Below are 23,771 nucleotides of genomic sequence, written 5' to 3'. Positions count from 1 at the left end.
CGTGTGCATATTACGATTTAATTTCGCCCACATTTTGTGCGAATTGTTTGTATTAATTAGATTTGGCGCAGTGAAACAATATTATTGATTCTAGCTGGCTTTTGCTCGCATACTCATCGCTGTTACAAACGTTGCGTAACACGTTTGTTACATTTCCGGTAACGCGCCGCTTTTTTTCCGTCCGCGTATTAATTGAGTCAATCGTCCTCCCCCATTGCAGTCGGCGGATAAAAGTTTGCTGATTGTGACTTCGTTTGTTTTTGTCGTCGCTGGTGACGGGGTTTGTGTGCGCGCTGATTAAAAAAATTACTTCCAATTTGTTCGTCCCCGCCGGGCATTCGATATTTTCCCTCTGGATCCCAGGCTAGGCTTGCAACTTGTTATGTTTCATAATCTACTGTTTTATATATACTAAGTAAAAGAAGACAAAAAACAGTTGATTACAAATGTATTTTTACATTATTTCGGGGGAGAAGTTACGTAACGTGTCTTAGGAAAGTTTGGTTCTGCACAGGTGGCATTCTTGTGTAGATAGTTTGGCCGATAATGGCGCAATGGGCTGGAAATGATTGCGGCCCTTTTCTTTTTATATTGGCGCAACTTAGCTGCGAATATATTACCTACCTTCTAAGCGGGGCGAAAGTAAAACCCTCGTGCTAACTTACGTGAAAAGCCTTTTACCCAGAAAGTAAAATTTCCGAAAATTACGCTTGCAGATTTTTTGACTGCAATTCCGACCGAAATTTTGGCAAGTGTCGCAGATTAATCTGTACGCCAGCATTCAACATGACAGGTTTATGTCTATGACAAAGTTTCTGCTGTGAGTTATGTGCGGGAAGCAAGTTTATGCCTTGCATTTTATAGTTTTTCTCTTTTAAAGGGTTTTAATGTCTCAATGTCTGCATTTCGTAACGACTTTAATTAAAAGTAACATTTTTTTAATGTGCTGCACATCTTGACGCATACTTAAACTCAAAAATATAAAATCTACACAAGTTTTAGTTTTAAAATCGACCATAGATGGCGTAAGTTGTAAAAAACTGTTTTTGTTAGAAAAAATAAATAATATGCATAAAACTTTATAAGATAAAGTAGAGTGTCGCTGGTAGCTAGTTCCGGAAGCGGAACAAGATGGTGGAATTTATGTGCAGACGTTGCAATGCGCCAAGATATCGACAATGCGGTTTAACTTTGGTACAACAAGCCGAGCAGTAAAATAAACTGCTTGTTTTGTTGCACAACTCACGGCAGAGAAGTTTGCGAACATTCGATTGTGAATTTTACGACTTTACACTTCCAAACCTGCGTAAAATTTGTGTGTTTTTTGAGTTAAATTTACTCGGAATCAGTGTAATACGCGCTTTCATAGTGTGTTATATTAATTTACATGTTGTTAATATCAACATCAGTGATGTTGACACGCATCGCGACAACTCATTAACCAAAACTCCATTAGGTTGTTGCTCTAACCGGGCAAAAGTTTATTAATTTCGAAAGCGGCGGTAACCTCAACCACGCATCGGATAATGGAGCTGTTAACCTACTCCCACACCCAAAATCACGTCGATAAATATTTTATTTTTTAAATTTATTTTTGAAAACTTTAGTTTTTCGTTGTATTTTTTTGTAACACGGATAAAGTATTAGATAAGTAGCTGAGTAAAGTTACAAAAACGTGCACCGGGAAAAGATGAACAAGTTTATGGCGAAAGTTGGGCGCGTGAGTGTAATTGTTGACTATAAACGTGGAAGGAAATGGACAAAGTTGAAACGCAAGTTTTAAGCAGATGTAGAGCTTTATAATATTTAAAGCTCACCGGCGTACGGTGCATAACATTTGCTAAAACAAAATATTTGCATTTAGGAAAGAAAAATGTTTGTACTTTTAATTAGTTGTGTTTGAATCGCAAAGTGCACAGACTTGATTGAAAATCGACGGTAAGAGGTTTGATGGTTTTAAAAGTCGGATAAATTCAAACTGCGAGTTTTGGTCCGGACGTCTGGTGCACATGGATGCAGGGAAATTGAAACGTGCTCGATCCGCCTGAAAATTTCATCACGGATTGAAAAACTTTAAAAGCGAGCGGATCCAACAGGAAATAGAAAAACCAAAAAAACGTTCGATTCAATAAATAAATTTTTTAATTAATTCTTTTCATATTAAATTAATTTCATAAACATAACGTTTATTTTAATGACAAAAGTAACATTCATACATAAATTTAGTTTTGTTTTTACTTTGATGTAAAAACGAATTAGTTGAATGTTTTGCATAGATTTTAACCTCTCGTTGCGAATCGATTGTTTTATGAATAATACGGCGAGCATGTGCACAAAGCGCATTTCATGCATGCGCGATGAAAATCCGCCCCGGCCATATTCGCGATAAATTGCATCGTGTGCGCATACAAAAGGTAAATGAGATTTTTATTGCGCTCGGCAAGAACAAATGCATATTGTTCATAAAACGCCGGAATAATTCATAGACACTTTTTGATCGCAATTTAAGGCACTATATTTCCGCCGCCAAATCAAAATCAAAATCACCGCAGGTTTAAAAATAGTTGATTTTTTTTGCACATCAATTTAAAATAGCTCGACGGACACATCCTCATCATCTAGGTCAGGTCTCGCTATCGATTCGGGGGCGAATTTATAAAGTGTATAAATATCTCATCTCGAGTTTCAGTTTGTCTGGCTGCACGCCAATTTCAACACGATTTAATTTTATTTTATATTCATTTTGTGAAAAATAAAAACGTGAATTTATTGTTTTTTAAAGGTGATTTTATCTCCGCGAGCGGAAATGTTTATAAAAACAGCGCATTATCGTTAATTTTACAAGTCGATTAGGCGCCTCCACCACCGCACGACGAGATTTTAATTTCGTTTTATATTTTCCCCGCTGCGTCGTCTTAATTATGGCGCCTACAAGCACGTAAATTAAATTACGACGAATCTTTTCGACATTTTAGGTTGGAGCCATCTTCGGGCATTAAGGTTCATTAAATTTGCTTCATCGTTGTCAACTTTGCGGCGAATTTTAATCACATTATAAGCGAAATAAAACAATTTATTTGTATATTACATAAATACCACGCTAAGAATATTGATTTTCGGTTCAAATTACTATTACTAGTTTACATAGATAGGTTTTAGTGGAAATTTCAGTACGTGTAACTAATTTGTGTGAATCGAGAGCTAGGGTTGTCATCAAAGGAACCACGTAATCGATCCGATTCGCTACACCGCACCAGAGATCAACCATCAACCATCAAACACTTCTGAGCTTATTGAGGAAGTATCTATTATTTCACAAGCGGATTCAAATGTTGCGCTTTAAATAATTGTTTGGAGCGATGCCAGTGCGCACAGTCGTAATTTAGCACAATGTTTAGTAAATTCTCAGGAGGCGTTGGGGCGAATTGTTGTTGCGCGCTGATATATCTGTCCGTTTTAAAGTGCATTGTTGCCGTCAAAATGCGAATTCCGCAGTTGACGTATAAATTATGCAAATGCGCAACGCACGTATACATTTACGATCGCATTCGCTACCAGCCAAATCATAACTACGTGTCGGCCATTAAAATAACTAACTATTTGAGTACGCGTGCAGTTGGAGTCGGAGGCGGCAGGGTGATAGAAATCCATTAGGTGTTCGACTGCAAGTTTAATGAAGCCGGAGTATGTTTTAATATTAAGAGATATTACATTAAAAGTAATGTTATTGCAAAGTGCACTGGAAAATTTAAAAATTTTCTTCAAAAAAATATTTTTTGACTTCTACTTGTTTTTCTATGGTTTTGAGGCACAAAAAGTGGTTTTTTAAACACGGCCGTGAATAAAGTACTTTAGTCACGGGTTTTAGTCACGGGGTGGAACTTCCGCCTGCTTTAAATACAAAAACACAACGTAGAAATAAAGTGAAAGTAAAATATTGTAAGTATCCCGTGGCTAAACGTTGTTAATCACTCAATTCATTAAACACTCGTGCCTAAAACTCTACTTTAATCACTGATGCTGAAGTATTTTATAGATAATTGTTATATGCGTGAAAATGAAATTTTTAGTTTGATAAGTTGATTTATTAATTGCGAAAGTTGCGCTTTGAAAGTGCTCAGCGCTAAAACAATGCAAAAACTTCGCAAAGCCTACTTGACATAACACGTTATTAATTTGCCGCCCACGTGCGGAAAAACACGCAATAAACTTCAACCCCCTTTAATTGAGTCAACACTCGAGCCAAAACTCGCTTAATTCTACTTGAAACTACTCAAACTTTCCGCCGAGATGCAAAATCTCTTCGCGTATACATATTACCCACACATACCTATTTAATAAAACTATTTTATTAGCTTTCGGCAAATTAATTTCACTACAAAAACCAATTAGCGATAGAACTTGATAATCCAGTAAATTAAAAGCTTTAGCGAGTTAAAAATAAAAATACAAGTTGCGCGTTGTTTTGGCGAAATCAAGATTTAAACTTTTAATTAGACGAAATATTTTATTTGCGCATGCGCGGATAATTACGTAGGTGTTCCAGACGCACCCCCAGGCTCTCCGAATTGCTTGGTGGCAGTGCCGGAGCAAGCTTCGCGCGTTAAGCTGCGTGTTCATCGCCCTCGCACGTAAAAATCGTGCCGCGCGCTTTTTTATCATCATCTTGTGTTAACCACGTGTAAATTGTGTGAGATTTTTAACTGGATCCTCTTTTTTTACCCGCAGATTTCTGATACGCACGTTTACACGTTCATACGTCCATATCCGGTGAATATTTGGTGAGTAATTTTGCTTAATTAATTTGTAAGATTTGTATTTTGCGCGTGGCGCGCTTTGTGCTTTGAGTTTGTGCCGGTGGTAAATGAACATTTGATGAAATCCGGCGTACACCTTGAATTTTGCTACGCGCAAAGCGTAAGCCGTTTAATCTGCGCGGATAAGCAGAGGGTTTAACGTCGAATGTCTTCACCATTCTTCGATGTGTGTTCTCCTACGTCAGATACATACGTTGCGCTCGGGGCGCAAATTAAAATTTAGCGCGTAATGAAATTCTCATCGTAAGCAAGCATTCGGCTAGCGTCTTATTAATAAACGAAGTACGCATTATATTCTTACAAAACCGCGATAAAATTGAATACGAAAAAAATTGTTTTTTAATTTATTTCCAAAATATTAAAAAATTTTAAAATCTTTTAAATGTTAAAGATGCGTGATTAATTTATCTTTGTTTTGATATATTTTTCAATCATGTGATGCAATTATTTCCGGAGATATTTCAATTTTTATTAAAAATAATTTTTCATTTTCTATTGAATTAAACCGCATTGCACATAATGTAATTTTTCTATATAACATATGTCTGATAGATAAAAAATTCTATGTCATGTTAGTCACGTGCAGAAGTAAAGTTTGTGAAAAGGATTGGACACACAAAACAAAACTTTGCGCGTATCTCTGCGCAGCCAATTTGCTCTCCACTCGGGAAAAACCCGTCTGGCTGCTAAGCTAAGTTTAATAGAATTAAGAAACGTGCTCGACGTTTAACTTTTTAAGGCCGTCGACCATCCGAAGCGAGACCACAACTTTGACAACGACAATACACGCTGTGTATAGACAACAAATCATTGCTTGATTGCATTTCCCGGTGTTTTTCTCTTCGCTTTTTGATGAAAATTTGAGCCAATTTTGTGGAGTTATTTGCTGGTCACTTTATTCGCTTCATTTGCGTTTCATTTACACTTTACAGCACGTCGTTTGTTTTCGACTGCGCGCTGCTCATTCTGTTTGATCGTAATTGTTTCGCATTGTATCTAATTTTATGCTCGAAGCAGATCCGGAATTCTAATGAATATCAACGGCTCGTGTTTCTTCTCACTGCCTCCGCACTAATGCGAATTCGTTATAATTTATCGAATGAAATTAGAGCGTAATATATTTACTTCCGAGACGTAGGAGACGCAGAAATTTAATTTTCTCATGGGTTTGCTAAATGCGTGGCATTTTTATGCAATTTACATAATAAATACAGTTTAGCTGCATGTGGATATGTTGTCGTATTCGAAATGAAGTGTAATTCGATTGCGTTAAATGTAGCGGAAACAATGAGGACAGACCGCAGGATCTGTGTAGTATCGGGCTGCAGCACTCTAGAAAACTAGTTCAAGGACTTGTGATTACGTAACAGTGCGCCACTCCGGCGTAATTTATATCTCGACCGCAGCGACATTTTGCAGTTTCACTGTTTTGCCAACAAACACAACAATTTGTCAAACAAAACTCGCCAAAATCAAAATTTCCAAATTTTAAGAATTAAATTTTTTTCTAACAAAAAAAAATACATGATGTTCAGGTTGATGTTCAAGTGCTAAGCGTACCTTTCTCGTAAAAGGCTAGGAAATAAAAAACCACGAGTCTTTTTGCGGTCATTTGATATCGCCGCAAATTCTTTGCCGGAAACTCTCCGGCAAACCACAAAGCAACAAACTTAGTTGGTACTAAGGCAAAGCAAAGGTAACAGCGTAGGAAGTCATTACGAGAGCTTTGAAAAATAAAAACGAAAAAAGGAAAAAAAATCAACAAACAACAAAAGTATTTTCACTTATTTTGTTCGTTTAGTATTTCCAATAGAATCATTAAAACTTAAAAAATAATATACGCGAATATTTTTGTTTATCGCTTGCAGTTTGCGTGCGCAGTAATTAAAAGTAAATAATTCTTATTTGTTTTTGGGCTGGGTGGTGCCGAGTTAGATCAATATTGAACTACAAACAGGTTTTACATCCGCATCGCGGGGCGGTAAATTTACAAAAACTACAAATATGACTCCAACAAGCTTTATTGCGATGAAAAAACACTCGCAAATATTTAATATTATGATTTAGTCAAGAATAACAATGGAATGAATAAAATTTTAATTCTTTTTTCTGTATCAATAAAATTATTTTGATGCGGGGCGCATGCCGGTTAAATGCCAGTGGCAATATGGCAGTTTTATGTTAAATTGTAAACTGTGCCGGATTTTAGCTGCGTTCGGTTTAGTTCTGCATGCACAAACAGTCGAACGTATGATGTGTGCGCAGCAAACTGCACAGCTGGCAAACAAATGCGATTTTTATTGCGCACAGAGCATAAACTGACAGATTTGCTTGCGGCTGCTTTATCTACGCTAAACCACCAAGGATAATATTGATATTAATACGTTTTATTTACTTTCTACTCAATAATATTATATTAAATTTATTTTCTGTCGTTTTAAAAGCATTTTTCCATTAAAAAACAAAATTTTATAAGAAAATGAAAAGTTTTTCGGGATTTTTTTAATTAAACTCAAACAATGCGCAATTTGCTAACAAACATGAGTAATTACAGAAGTTAGTGTAAATATTTACACTGAATTAGCGAAGGTAAACTTGTTTTTTGATGCGGTTGTGCTTTAATTCAAAAAGAAAGTTTTTTTTTCTGTCGATGATTGAAACAATGGTGTAAGAATAGAAAGCAATATAATCCGACATGAGTAAATACATAATGCCAAAGTAATATTTGTTTGCTTGTTTGTTTTATTGCGTATTTACGAACGTACTTATGTCAGATTAGATCCCATGTTCCAGTCGGAATTATCTTACTGTGCGAGCATTCCGTGGAGGCGCCGGGCGATACAACTTTATCGATTACTACGCGCCGCGGAAAAAATACATCTGCATGACACGCCGAAAAAATACGCGAAATATTCCACAGCTGATATAAATCCTCTTGCGGGGTAACTTTTTTGAATGTCTCCCTGGCGTACGCAAGTTTTGAATATTTTAATACACAAAACATTCTTTTTATTTTATCAACATGCACGTTGTAAAATAAAACAAAACAAAGTTTATTTGCATTGTGGACATAAAGCTTTTAAGCTTTCGTTATATATTTTTAAAGATATTTATAATATTGCATGTGCTAGGGGTGTTTTTTTAACTTTTTGTCGTAGTTTGGTTGATTTATTTGTTATTTTTCACACCCGTGACTAAAATACTTTTTTGGTCGTCCGTGTTTAAAATACCACTTTTGTGTCTCATAATCATGGAAACTGGCGTTTTAAAGGTGAAATTAGCAAAATTTGTTTATTTTTTCTTTGTTCCCGTGACTAAAGTCCGTGACTAAAGTACTTTTTTGGTCGCCCGTGTTTAAAATACCACTTTTGTCACTCATAACCGTGGAAACTGGCGTTTTAAATGTAAAAAATGCAATTTTTATTTTTTTCCCGTTCCCGTGACTAAAACCTATGACTAAAGTACTTTAGTGACGATTTTGGTCTTCCGTGTTTAAAATATCACTTTTTGTGCCTCAAAACAGTGGAAAATTGGTGTTTTAAAGGTGAAAATATGAAAATTTGTTTATTTTTGGATAAAATTTACTTGTCATGTATTTATAATGCAATTATATATTCAGCAAGCATCCGGATGAAGACATTCTAGATTATTAATGATGTTTCCTTTTCGACGCGTTCAATTTCAGCCGTATTTGTCGTTTAAGCACGCATTAAACTGTTTCGTGCTGTTAATAAATACCCTCGCATTTTTCACGAAGATGACACCTTGATACTCTACCATTACCGGCGTAATTTATGTCTTGTTATTTTCCCATTAAAACCAAAAAATGAATCATAAAGTTATTTACCCATAATTCACATAATTCACTTTAAATAATAATAGTTTTAGTGATAATTATACATTTATTATTTTACGATGATTATTATTCTGCCGCGTCTAAGATGGTGATTGTGGCGGCATTAATTCCCAGCGAAAAGTTTCGAATTGTTGCGGATTATCGCCGCTCAGCTGCCGCGCGCCTAGGGTTGACCCAGTAATCTCCTCCAAACAAGGCTCGCCTTGGAAGCAAACTTGTGATTTCGGTACTCGTTTTAAATTGCGTACCATCTGCGGGATTTTCGGTAAATCCGCGCGCGCCGAAAGGTCCTTGCAAACTTTTCCTTCGACTGTTTCAAGTAAGTCGAGCGCAAGCATCTGGTGCACACTCAGCACTTTCGTGCACTTAGAGGATCATATCATATACATTAAATTTTGTTTCTTCTAAACACACTAAAAATACGAGTAAAATATAAAGAAAATTGATGAATCTCTGCCAGGGATTAATCTCTCGTAGATAAACTGATTAAGACTTGCTTAACATGTCAAGATTGTTCACGGAAACTTTATTAAAGTGAAATTGATTTCATTACGAAATTATAATTTATGGTGTCCTTTGAAAGCTGCAACTAAGTAATGTCTGCGTTTGCAGTCATGGAGCGTCCGTCTTATGGCATCCATTTGCATAAACTTGGAGTGCTTAGTACAAGTCCGGATTGCAGCGAAAGGATAAAACATAAAACTGCGACCTCATTTTATGACTAGCACAACTCATGATGAACATAAATTTTTTTTTCTGCGATGCTTTCAAGACTATTTTATATAAAAATAGAATTAATTTATCAAAAAACTTAAATTTTATTATATTACTTGCGTTTGCATAACGCGCGAATCGATAACGAAGACGTTCTCTTATATTTTCGTTCCGGTTTCCGGCTGTTTGCGCCGTCGGCGAGACGAAAATCGAAACGAACTTAATCCGTAATTTCGAGCGCGCCGGATATGACGACAATCGTAAAACTAATTGCCATCGACGACTTACAAATCTATTCGATTATCGCGGCGCCCAGTTTGCCGACGTTTCAATTTGCCGCAGTGCAATCGCGTCCGACATTATTTTCTTGCGACTGGATGCTTTTATTATTTCCAGTCAATCGTCGACTTCATTTGCGCATTACGAGGTTATGTAACGCAAACAATAATTACACAGCTATATATAACCTTAAATATTAGGTTAGAGCTTTTAAGGATGCTTGAATATCCTGAAGTGGCACGTGGCTCAAATTAATCTTTTGTTATAACAGAAAATAAGCTTAGTAAATATTATTTTAAGCTTCTTAGAAGAAAAATCAATAAATTTAATGAAAATAATTTCAAAATAAAAAAAAAATTAGTTTTTGTTTTGAGATGATGTTTGAGGATGAGAATAACACCGCACGTCTTGTGGTAAAATGAGGGGCAGCATGCCAGCGGCATGCACCTTTCTCCAGCGGCTGATTAGAGGGCGCGCATGCGGCGGCGGTGGAATTGCGCACGCGCCGCCACCCTTTGCGAGTCCTCGCGTGCGTCCTTCGGCACAGTGCCCGAGCAGAACGGTGCGCATTGACGTGTGCGGGTGAATATTCCTCCCGGGGCTTTTTCGTGTGCCTGTGAACGTGGAATAAAGTAAAATAATCAAATTTTAGTGGTTTAAAAAGGGTTCTACCTGCGTAACAAGCTGATTTAAGGTAAAACAAATTTTTTTTTAAATGTAAAATCTTTCTGCGTAATATTCGTTTAAATAATTATTTCATAACCGGTTTTACGTAATTTCGAATGTTTTTATAGTTATAGCAATATATGTTTTTTTATCCTTTGGGGAACACACGTTTATTATTACAGCAGTGTCCCGGGGAAAAGAAATTGTGCCTCCAGGATGGATTAATGATCGCCTCTTTCTTCGCCCTTTCCAATTTCGCACGCATTACGAAGGTGACTCGGCGCACATTTATTTAAGCGCGCATTAAACGATTACGACTTGTTTAATAAATAGCGCACGCATTTTTCATCACTCATTCTCTCATCTTTCCAACATTATTCAACATCAAATAATAACAATAATAATCTATTTTAAGTAACACTCGGTAGAAATCTTTCTCTGATGATCGTGCGGCCTAAGAAGTATGATTAATGACCGTCTGTCAAATCTTTTGATGATTTCGCTCCGGTGGCTGCTACCGGCTAGTAAATAGTTTCCGAACAAAAGTGTCGCCCGTCTCCAATCGGCCACCACCTCCACCACCACCGCCGGCGACGTCGTATTTTTTGCTTTGCTTTTATTTTTCTCCGCCGGCGTGATTCAGCGCATTAAATGACTCATATCCGTGCCACCCGCACACGGCGAGGGTGCGCCGCAGGTGAATAAATGAATGAAATGCACGCGTGTGTAAATTCGGTAATAAATTATTGTTGCGACCGCACCCCGGACACACAGCAACGAGAGTGCTGTGGGTTTTTATTTGCGGTCGAGTTTAAATCAAGCTCAACACTCCACGGAATTGAATTTATAAAATATTAAATTGTATCCGGAGCGTGTATAATGTATATTTTATACACTATCGTGTATAATGGAGCTGAAATCCATAATAAATGAGATTAAAATGCATACGGTGCATGAAATAGTTATTAAAACTTTGCACAGAGTTAAACAGACCATTAGCCAAGTTATAAGCTCCGTGAAAATGTCGTTAACTTTAAATTAAATACGATTTTCGAAATATTTTTCGAGTAAAAATGTGAAAATTTTTATTTTCCACGCAAGTAAATAATATAATATGTTGGTCGGATAACGTATGAAGTGAATTTATGCTTCCTGCGGTGCTCCTTGCGGATGGGAAGCTTTTAAAATTTGAACGCTATTATTACCGGACGTAGAAGCATCGGAATTTACAACTGCGTTGTAAACGCGCCCGGTGCACCTCCCGTACGGGTTTATTTACTAGCGCAAGTGCGTGGCGCACATATACGAGCGTTTAAATATTTAAACAATGGTGGAGGCGCGCGCCGTGCGCGGTTGAGTGGTGTCAAGCTTTTTTGTGGTGCGTATCCTCTCACAACTCTGTCTGTACTTTAACCCCGCACCCCGCGGGGCAAATGGTATTAGTACATCAAACGGAATTAACTATTAACCATTGTTGTTGTAATCTTTTTTATTTTTTTTGATTTCGCTGAGAGAGCTTTGTCATCAATCTGTGCGTTCGTTTTTCTCGATTTATTTATTTAAGTTAGTGAAGATGGAGCGGACATTAATTCCGCTGAAAAGTTTTAAATTGTGTGGATTATCGCCAGGTCCTCGGCGAACGTTTCGAGGTCTGTTGACCCAGTAATCTTGCACGGCCAAAGTCGGGATCCCATTTCGTCGCCGTTTGATACCCGGCTGTGCCTTTCAAAGCGGTAAGCACCCTCCCCAGTGTGCACGCTGGAGACCAGACCATCTGCGGGTTTGTGTTAAATCCGACACTCGCCCACCGCCGCCCCCCACTAAAACCGAGTGGTGAAAGCAAAAAATTCTTTGACGAGGTTTTACGACTGCTTCACCAAACTGCATTTTCTCAATATTCATTGCGATTTATAGAAATTTTATTAAATTAATTAAAAATCTATTGAGGTGATTTATGCGACTAATTATTTGATCATATTTTGTGCGTGGAACGTGAAAATTGAGAATGATGCGCTCGTTTGATTAATCGTGGATTAATATTGTGTGCGAATCGGCTTACAAGCGAATTACGAATTATTTATGAATGTGTCATGCGGATAGGAATGTTTTAATGAATACTGTATATAATACCTTGACAATAGTGGACTGATATAAGGGATTTGAATAATTTGTGTTTTATGTTACACTAGTAACATACGCCAGGTTCTAGGCACTACCAGGCGTAGAATCAGCAGATTCTTATTAGTAAAATAATAATACAGACAAATTATAATGAATTAGACTTAAATAACGCACATAATATTAATTAATATTTATTATTTCGTGATGTAGCGAATTAGATTGATGTTTTGTGCGAGGAAATTGCTAAATCCTCGCTGGGATTCCCGAAATTCGATTCACCTTCCTCTTCGAATGCCAACAAAAAACGAAAAAGGATACAGGTTTCTTTCTAATACTCCTAGGGGATGTAATCAGTTACATTCAATGTGTCTACTATTTTTTGCTCTAAACTTTTTCAACTCTTAGGGATTTTAAGTTTTTAATTTAAATTAAATTGTAATGCTGCTGGCTTTGAAATGAAAGCACACACATAGCGCCAGCAGCTTAGAAACGTAATAAAAATCTCTGAGGGTGGCGCTCGGCCGTTTTGCACTACAGTCGAATATTACACCGACGTGAATGGGCTGCTGCCCCACGGTCGCAGTCCGGTGTCAGAAGTCGAAAGAATGAATTGTCGGGCCGATGGGGGCGTGCTAACGGCGCTAACAATGCGGCGGAAGCGACGGGCGCACAGACGGAAAAACTTATGCAGCCGGGGCTCAAATTTATATAAAAATCTCTTGCGGGGGGCATTTATTTCGGTCGTTCATCCTGAAAATATTCGCCTGCAGACTACATTTTTCAGCATAAATTTTTTTTTCGTTGTTTGTTTTAAAATATTTATAAAAATTTGATTTCTTTACGGAAATTAAAAATCGATTGTTGAAGGCTTCGCTTCATTTCGACTTGATTGGCGCGTTTCCTTTTTGTATTCATTTGGCGTTCATTTTTGCTTCGGAAAGCATTTCGTGCTGCGGGCGCTGATTTTCATGTTGGAAACGCTGTAATTGCAATTCATTATTAATTTCCGAATATAATAGAATGCACGCTATACATAAATATTATAATATATAGATATTTAAAATCAGGTAATTATAATATTTCCGGCGCGCAAAATATTAAAAGAGCGAGCAGCGTGCTCTTGCATTGTCTCCGCCCCGGCTGACGCATTTTTATTGTGTTTTATTCGTCGGCTTTATTTCGGAAATAATGAACGACTAACCTGAAAATATTCTAAAGCTTGTTCTTGTTTGCTGCACAAAAGCAGGTTACAACGAATTTACGTGCTTCAAAGCTGAATAAATGGCCGTCTGGATGAACACACAAAGACGCTCATAATTGAAGCGAATCTGGCATGAGAATAATGATGGAACTCAAGCAGATGATGTGTTTTATTGTTGAGGAGTTTTTACAACTTTAAGTGCAAAATTACATAATTTTTCCTCCCGGCGAGCATCAAATAAGTATTGATTTTCTGCATTGCTTTTAGCTGCAAGACTATATAATAGTTAATTATCTATGTTATTAACAGATGGCTGTTATACCAGGGTTGTTAATTAGTGTTGGTTACTAAAATCACAATTAACAGCCCCCAAATGTTGACCGGCTTCCATTCAAGTTTGATTAGAGTGCAACTTTGCTAATTTTACTTTATAGTTATGAGTGTATATATTGAAAATGTTAAAACGTCAAAAGCAGTCGCGAACTAAAATCACAGCGCGTGTTTTTCTTTTGGCTTTTGCGCGAAAACCCAAGCTAACGTATTCAACATCTCAAATGTTGTGATTCGATCTAGACGCACAACAAAAACCAAATCGAATATGGCACGGATGTCGTGCTTTGGTTTGGCTTTCTCCCTTAGGCCGCCGTCGACTACCTTGGGTTGTGATCGATTTGGGTTTTGCGTACGACACACAACAAAAAAAGAACTTGAAGTTGAAGAAAAAAAAAAGTTCTTCCAACTCAATTTTCTGAGGTTTGCATGTTCCTTACCCCTCGATTTCCTCGATTTTCGTCACACGCGTTACCAATAATAACGCTAATCCTGATTGTGGCCTTTTGTGCTTTGCTGATGCAATAACGATGTGTTGCGAGTGTCAGGTTCGTTATCGTAGACAACATACATCACGCTTGTTTGGTGGGTGGCGGTGGAATGTGACGTGACAATAATACACAACCGCGGTATCTAAATTGAGCGTACCGTTGCTAACAAGCTCAGAATTTCGCCAGCGGCAAATACAGAAATTAGCCACCGCGACCACCAAATGTGTAATCAAATTGTACATTAAACATCCATAACGCACGTATACCTAAGTGAATTATCTTTAATTTTCATAATTTTTGATTTTTCGTTTTCATCTTCTCAGCGCGTGGGTTTTTGACGAAGCGTAAATAATAATAAATCGATGCGATGCAGCATGCAGCACGCTTTTAACGCTCGGATGAATTTTACATTTTCGAAATTAGCTCGTGCACAATGAGCAGCAGTGCAAGATGACGTGCGGGCGCGAACAAAACTTGCCGATATCTCTGAGCTTGAGACGGTTAGAGTTAAGCCGGAAGTAAACTGCTGCATCTAATTTTCGCCCAAAAACAAACAAAAAGAAGTGCTAATTCATGTTTGATATCAGCTTCAACAACACTAAACTAAAAGTAAATATCTCACATTATAAATCACTCGTGAATATGAAAAAGCATAGTTTGACACTTGAAAAATTGTTTATTTTTGCTTCTCAATCACAAAATATTACAACAACTTTAAAACCACTTTACTCAAAATATCCGTGAATAAATTCTCTTTGATTTGATATATTTTTCAATGCTGTGGGTTAAATATCAACGAAGATATTTGAGATTTTACGAAAAAAAAATTTTGATTTTTGAAAAAAAAAATGCTAATTTTTGTAAAAAAAAAACCGCTAGTGTTGCCTTTAAACGTATTCATAAATTTCTAATTTTGTAATTAGCAAACGCTAACGGTATGGAAGGACCTTGCGCTTTGTCCTGTGGCCTCGGCGTCGAAGAGTCTAGTCGCGACGTCGGCGTCGAGTCAGTTCAAGGCTACATTTTTGCAGCAACTAAAAATCCCATGAAACGCACGTACGCAGGACGTGATTCTATGCACAAGGTGTCACCTTTTATTGTCGGAACATTGTTTTCCTTCATTCCAACAGCAATCTGAAGTTTTCATTACACTCACATAAATTTATTCCTTCGTGAATAATATTTCTGGAGAATTTATGATTTCTCCGCCTTCGAATGCATTATTCAAGTTAGTTTAATCTTTCATATGCGGATAGTGTATGTGTGGTTCGATATCTGTGTAAATATCTCCATCCGGCCGAATATTTTCCACAATCCTTCGTCAAATACTCTCACTGCGCGTGCTTCTAACGAACCGTATTCACACGTCATTCGCCCACTAGTTACACATTCCTGTCACACGCGCGCGCGCCCTCTTTGCGGTGTGTGGTAAAGATATAAAACATTTGGAGCCTTTTCACGCTCGAACATCCTCGGACCGTGGACGAGACGATCGTCGATTCGTCTTAGCACGGCGCACGTTCATCACGGTCCAGTTGGTTTTCGTTCTCGTTTTGTTAATTGTCAATTTTCTTTCGCTGCGAAAGTAATTTCGGCGAAGGACGAAGATCGGAAAGTCGAAATGTGAGCTTTCGCACACAATAGGATTATCCGTCAGGGTCCTATCGGACTTATCAAGCATGTTTTGTTAATTAGTTAAGAAAATTGTGGTTTTATTTCGTTTTATTTTGTTTATCTTATTTTGTGTCGACGGGTGTCGGTGACATAAAGTCGGGCGTATTTTTTCGCCCTGCTCCGACGGCTATTTGGAATAATGGCGATGCTAGGACGAACGCGGAAAGCCACACCGCGCGCGCGTTTACATGACAATGCGCCACTCGAAGCAATTTATATCTGTACGTCTGCAGGATATTGCGCGGTCCACTTTCGACAAGGACAATATTGTACCGAGAATTGCTTCCTTATATCATGTTGTTTTCGAGGCAACAGAGAAAAAAAACGAAAAGCATATTATTTGATAAGAACGTAAAGTGCTATTTTATCTACGAGTACAATACTATACTTTATAGCTACATGTGTTAATGATTATATAAATTCCAGCAAATGTCGCGTTTGTCTTAAAGTTTCACCGCAAGCATCCAGCCGTGAGGCGTAACATGACCGAAATCCATGTTTACAATATTCCGGCGGTGAGCGGTCGGTTTCCTTTCGGGCAATCTCCTTAAACACACCTTTAACATGGGCTAGGGATACTACTTTACGATAATCGAAGTTTAGTCATAGGAAACAGTAAGACAAAAATTTTTTTGCGATTTTTATCCAAGATCGTGACTAAAGTACTTTAGTCACGGGTTTTAGTCACGGGGTGGAGCTTACGCATTTGCCTACGGTGTAGCATTAAAAATACAAAAACTAAACGTGGAAATTAATTGAAAGTTAAAAAAAATTACGCGCGCATCACGTGGCTAAACGTTATTAAACACTCGATTCATTAAATGCTCGTGAGAAAAACTCTCGTTTACGCACTTGACACTTCATATACTATTTTTTTTTGTAATATAAGTTTGTCCATCGCAAACGACTCAATTAAATGTTTAATACTTTGGATATATAAAAGCTGCTCCATGCGAGGATGGTTTATGTCGATCGTTGAGTCGCCTCGTTTCACACGCGCTGCGGTTCAATAGCGCAGCTCACTGGTGTTAAACATTTACATCATTTTCCCTTGTATAAAGTCGTCTAAACTGTCAGAATGTTCACGTTCTGCTTACTTCAGTATATACATATTATTGTGAGTTAAGGGATGATAATGCATTCGCTTTGTCGAAGGACACACATGCAAGTAATCCATCTTCGAGCGGTTGACATGTAATATTTTAAGTCCGCCGCTTTGAGGATTTCACTTGCGGTGGCGGTGTATTTTTGATCAGAGGGAAAAGGTGGGCGGGATACAAGCGACAACAGCGACGCGCCTGGCGACGTTTACGTCTGCCTTTTATCTATTCTCCCTTCGTGGATCTTCTGATGTGGCTAGCGAGGTTTAGTCCCGGACATCACTTCGAGCCCCTTTGAGTTGTCCTACCAAATGCAAACATCCCCTATCTATGGCATTACTGTGTGAAGTTAAGGTTTTTAAATGTAATCGTTAATTTACTCTTTACTTTAAATAACAAAAAAAAAAAACATGTTTTTCTACTTAAACCTTTAAAGCAATAGTTTTTCTACGGTTTTGAGACACAAAAAGTGTTACTTTTTACACGGATGGCTAATTTTGTGAGTAAAGTACTTTAGTCACGGGTTTTAGTCACGGGGTGGAGCTTGCGCCTGCGCATTTGCCTACGGTGCAGCAAAAGAACATGGAAATAGAGTAGAAGTAAAAAAAGGCCGTAAGCATCACGTGGCTAAATATTATTATACACTCGATTCATTAAACTATCGCTATACTTGTGACAAAAACTCTCATTTAACCACTTGATACTTAATATACTGTTTTATACTATTATCGTAGTAGTGAAAGATTGCATAGAGCGGTAATATTTCGTTTGGTAATAAATGCGATGCAATAAGTGCAGTTTCATGCAAATTTTTCTAGTCGTTTGGTTTGGTTTAGCTTCACGTGCATCTACGCCAACCGCGAAAGCTCAGCTTGCAGTTTGCGATGCAAATCGACGCGCTATAGCAAACCAAATGAAATTTTTATTACGTGAGGGGGTAATTTAACCGAGATAACACGTCCGAATAATTCGTATTAATATTTACGATTTACCAGTATACACGGGCGTGCATAATGCGTGTTTTGCTTAACTTTAAGTTGCTTTGCAGCTTTTATTAAACGCAGACTCGCGTTGTTGAATATTTGATATCGTTGATGCGTCTATTACTAGGCCTTTGTTGGCAAACGGCAAACATACGTCGCTTGCTGGCGTTCCACACGTTTGACATACAATTTATGCAGATGCATATTTAGTGCGGGAGAGGTACGTAAGGGTGTTAATTAGTTTAAGTGCTACGAATATTCCATTTTCGGCAGTACGCATTTATTTCGATTTGTTTGCCGTAACGATAATTTGAAACGTTTTCATTTGATTTAGCCATGATGGTGGGGGTAATGCATATGAGTAATTGAGTTTTTCATCAAAGTGCATCCTTTTTAATGCTACCGGTGCATTTTTAATTTCAATTATTTTCTAATTTTGTCTTATAGAGATTGATGAACCTACAGCAATATAAGATCCTAGTCTAGAGAATAGTCCGTACATTAGGACGCGGCGATCAGATCCTATTTATCTCTTTTAGTTTACGAGATATTCGCGATTGAAGAAAATGGACAAAAATTAAAAAATGTCACCTTTTAGCATTTTTAGTGACGTTTTTTGACCTTTTACAGTTGGAAATATTACTATTTTATATCTTTATCTGATAGAGAATTTTCCAATCTTTCATAATCAGCAATTAGTTGGTTGCTATCTCTTTTAGTTTAAGAGATATGAATTTTCGAAAATCGTCGAAAAAAAGTATCAAGCACCCCCTCTTGGCAATTTTTTTCTTAAGAATGAAAATTTCATCTCTCAGATTTCTGCTTAAACTATCCTATCTGATAGAGAATAGTCCGTCGATTAAGACGCTGCGATCAGATCTTATTTATCTCTTTTAGTTTACGAGATATTCGCGATTGAAGAAAATGGGCAAAAATTGAAAAATGTCACTTTTTAGCACTTTTAGTCGCGTTTTTCGACCTTTTACTGTAGGAAATATAATTGTTTTATATTTTTATCTGATAGAGAATCTTCCAATCTTTCATAATCAACAATTCGTTGGTAGCTATCTGCTTTAGTTTAAGAGATATGAATTTTTGAAAATCGTCGAAAAAAAGTATCAAGCACACCCCCCCTTGGCAATTTTTTTCTTAAGAATTAAAATTTAATTTTCTAGATTTCCGTTTTAACTATCCTATCTGATAGAAAATAGTCCGTAGATTTAGACGCTGCGACCAGATCTTAATTATCTCTTTTAGTTTACGAGATATTCGCAATTGAATAAAATGGGCAAAAATTGCAAAATGTCACTTTTTCGCACTTTTAGTCGCGTTTTTCGACCTTTTACTTTAGGAAATATAATTGTTTTATATTTTTATCTGATAGAGAATCTTCCAATCTTTCATAATCAACAATTCGTTGGTAGCTATCTGCTTTAGTTTAAGAGATATGAATTTTTGAAAATCGTCGAAAAAAAGTATCAAGCACCCCCCCTTGGCAATTTTTTTCTTAAGAATTAAAATTTAATTTTCTAGATTTCCGTTTTAACTATCCTATCTGATAGAAAATAGTCCGTAGATTTAGACGCTGCGACCAGATCTTAATTATCTCTTTTAGTTTACGAGATATTCGCAATTGAATAAAATGGGCAAAAATTGCAAAATGTCACTTTTTAGCACTTTTAGTCGCGTTTTTCGACCTTTTACTGTAGGAAATATAATTGTTTTATATTTTTATCTGATAGAGAATCTTCCAATCTTTCATAATCAACAATTCGTTGGTAGCTATCTGCTTTAGTTTAAGAGATATGAATTTTTGAAAATCGTCGAAAAAAAGTATCAAGCACCCCCCCTTGGCAATTTTTTCTTAAGACTTAAAATTTTATCTCTCAGATTTCGGTTTTAACTATCCTATCTGATAGAAAATAGTCCGTAGATTAAGACGCTGTGATCAGATCTTATTTATCTCTTTTAGTTTACGAGATATTCGCGATTGAAGAAAATGGGCAAAAATTGAAAAATGTCACTTTTTCGCACTTTTAGTCGCGTTTTTCGACCTTTTACTGTAGGAAATATAATTGTTTTATATTTTTATCTGATAGAGAATCTTCCAATCTTTCATAATCAACAATTCGTTGGTAGCTATCTGCTTTAGTTTAAGAGATATGAATTTTTGAAAATCGTCGAAAAAAAGTATCAAGCACCCCCCCTTGGCAATTTTTTTCTTAAGAATTAAAATTTAATTTTCTAGATTTCCGTTTTAACTATCCTATCTGATAGAAAATAGTCCGTAGATTTAGACGCTGCGACCAGATCTTAATTATCTCTTTTAGTTTACGAGATATTCGCAATTGAATAAAATGGGCAAAAATTGCAAAATGTCACTTTTTAGCACTTTTAGTCGCGTTTTTCGACCTTTTACTGTAGGAAATATAATTGTTTTATATTTTTATCTGATAGAGAATCTTCCAATCTTTCATAATCAACAATTCGTTGGTAGCTATCTGCTTTAGTTTAAGAGATATGAATTTTGAAAATCGTCGAAAAAAGTATCAAGCACCCCCTTGGCAATTTTTTCTTAAGACTTAAAATTTTATCTCTCAGATTTCGGTTTTAACTATCCTATCTGATAGAAAATAGTCCGTAGATTTAGACGCTGCGACCAGATCTTAATTATCTCTTTTAGTTTACGAGATATTCGCAATTGAATAAAATGGGCAAAAATTGCAAAATGTCACTTTTTAGCACTTTTAGTCGCGTTTTTCGACCTTTTACTGTAGGAAATATAATTGTTTTATATTTTTATCTGATAGAGAATCTTCCAATCTTTCATAATCAACAATTCGTTGGTAGCTATCTGCTTTAGTTTAAGAGATATGAATTTTTGAAAATCGTCGAAAAAAAGTATCAAGCACTCCCCCTTGGCAATTTTTTTCTTAAGAATTAAAATTTAATTTTCTAGATTTCCGTTTTAACTATCCTATCTGATAGAAAATAGTCCGTAGATTTAGACGCTGCGACCAGATCTTAATTATCTCTTTTAGTTTACGAGATATTCGCAATTGAATAAAATGGGCAAAAATTGCAAAATGTCACTTTTTAGCACTTTTAGTCGCGTTTTTCGACCTTTTACTGTAGGAAATATAATTGTTTTATATTTTTATCTGATAGAGAATCTTCCAATCTTTCATAATCAACAATTCGTTGGTAGCTATCTGCTTTAGTTTAAGAGATATGAATTTTTGAAAATCGTCGAAAAAAAGTATCAAGCACCCCCCCTTGGCAATTTTTTCTTAAGACTTAAAATTTTATCTCTCAGATTTCGGTTTTAACTATCCTATCTGATAGAAAATAGTCCGTAGATTTAGACGCTGCGACCAGATCTTAAATATCTCTTTTAGTTTACGAGATATTCGCAATTGAATAAAATGGGCAAAAATTGCAAAATGTCACTTTTTAGCACTTTTAGTCGCGTTTTTCGACCTTTTACTGTAGGAAATATAATTGTTTTATATTTTTATCTGATAGAGAATCTTCCAATCTTTCATAATCAACAATTCGTTGGTAGCTATCTGCTTTAGTTTAAGAGATATGAATTTTTGAAAATCGTCGAAAAAAAGTATCAAGCACCCCCCCTTGGCAATTTTTTCTTAAGACTTAAAATTTTATCTCTCAGATTTCGGTTTTAACTATCCTATCTGATAGAAAATAGTCCGTAGATTTAGACGCTGCGACCAGATCTTAATTATCTCTTTTAGTTTACGAGATATTCGCAATTGAATAAAATGGGCAAAAATTGCAAAATGTCACTTTTTAGCACTTTTAGTCGCGTTTTTCGACCTTTTACTGTAGGAAATATAATTGTTTTATATTTTTATCTGATAGAGAATCTTCCAATCTTTCATAATCAACAATTCGTTGGTAGCTATCTGCTTTAGTTTAAGAGATATGAATTTTGAAAATCGTCGAAAAAAGTATCAAGCACCCCCTTGGCAATTTTTTTCTTAAGACTTAAAATTTTATCTCTCAGATTTCGGTTTTAACCATCCTATCTGATAGAAAATAGTCCGTAGATTAAGACGCTGCGATCAGATCTTAATTATCTCTTTTAGTTTACGAGATATTCGCGATTGAATAAAATGGGCAAAAATTGCAAAATGTCACTTTTTAGCACTTTTAGTCGCGTTTTTCGACCTTTTACTGTAGGAAATATAATTGTTTTATATTTTTATCTGATAGACAATCTTCCAATCTTTCATAATCAACAATTCGTTGGTAGCTATCTCTTTTAGTTTAAGAGATATGAATTTTTGAAAATCGTCGAAAAAAAGTATCAAGCACCCCCCCTTGGCAATTTTTTCTTAAGACTTAAAATTTTATCTCTCAGATTTCGGTTTTAACCATCCTATCTGATAGAAAATAGTCCGTAGATTAAGACGCTGCGATCAGATCTTATTTATCTCTTTTAGTTTACGAGATATTCGCGATTGAATAAAATGGGCAAAAATTGCAAAATGTCACTTTTTAGCACTTTTAGTCGCGTTTTTCGACCTTTTACTGTAGGAAATGTAATTGTTTTATATTTTTATCTGATAGACAATCTTCCAATCTTTCATAATCAACAATTCGTTAGTAGCTATCTCTTTTAGTTTAAGAGATATGAATTTTTGAAAATCGTCGAAAAAAAGTATCAAGCACCCCCCCTTGGCAATTTTTTTCTTAAGACTTAAAATTTAATTTTCTAGATTTCCGTTTTAACTATCCTATCTGATAGAAAATAGTCCGTAGATTTAGACGCTGCGACCAGATCTTAATTATCTCTTTTAGTTTACGAGATATTCGCAATTGAATAAAATGGGCAAAAATTGCAAAATGTCACTTTTTAGCACTTTTAGTCGCGTTTTTCGACCTTTTACTGTAGGAAATATAATTGTTTTATATTTTTATCTGATAGAGAATCTTCCAATCTTTCATAATCAACAATTCGTTGGTAGCTATCTGCTTTAGTTTAAGAGATATGAATTTTTGAAAATCGTCGAAAAAAAGTATAAAGCACCCCCCCTTGGCAATTTTTTTCTTAAGAATTAAAATTTAATTTTCTAGATTTCCGTTTTAACGATCCTATCTGATAGAAAATAGTCCGTAGATTTAGACGCTGCGACCAGATCTTAATTATCTCTTTTAGTTTACGAGATATTCGCAATTGAATAAAATGGGCAAAAATTGCAAAATGTCACTTTTTAGCACTTTTAGTCGCGTTTTTCGACCTTTTACTGTAGGAAATATAATTGTTTTATATTTTTATCTGATAGAGAATCTTCCAATCTTTCATAATCAACAATTCGTTGGTAGCTATCTGCTTTAGTTTAAGAGATATGAATTTTTGAAAATCGTCGAAAAAAAGTATCAAGCACCCCCCCTTGGCAATTTTTTCTTAAGACTTAAAATTTTATCTCTCAGATTTCGGTTTTAACTATCCTATCTGATAGAAAATAGTCCGTAGATTTAGACGCTGCGACCAGATCTTAATTATCTCTTTTAG

The 23,771-nt window shown here is 36.1% G+C and overlaps 1 protein-coding gene across 3 annotated transcripts in view; it reads left to right on the top strand.

Annotated features, from left to right (window-relative positions):
- Positions 1 to 23,771, top strand: part of LOC135797753 (uncharacterized) — a 57,126-nt gene that overhangs the window by 8,104 nt on the left and 25,251 nt on the right. The window contains exon 2 of one of the 3 annotated variants that reach the window (XM_065310259.1): positions 4,729 to 4,781. The exons of 1 other annotated variant lie outside the window; for it this stretch is intronic. The gene's annotated coding sequence lies outside the window, so the exon portion shown is untranslated. Of the gene's footprint in view, positions 1 to 4,728; positions 4,782 to 10,219; positions 10,361 to 23,771 lie in introns of those variants that run through there. One more of the 3 variants, XM_065310258.1, reaches the window with a different exon arrangement.

The sequence above is a fragment of the Atheta coriaria genome, unplaced genomic scaffold, assembly GCF_025399875.1.
Source record: "Atheta coriaria isolate IRGN ID8LTWV9N9 unplaced genomic scaffold, Caltech_Dcor_3.1 hic_scaffold_8_pilon, whole genome shotgun sequence".
Taxonomy (NCBI): domain Eukaryota; kingdom Metazoa; phylum Arthropoda; class Insecta; order Coleoptera; family Staphylinidae; genus Dalotia; species Dalotia coriaria.
This window is presented reverse-complemented; position numbering and strand designations above follow the sequence as displayed.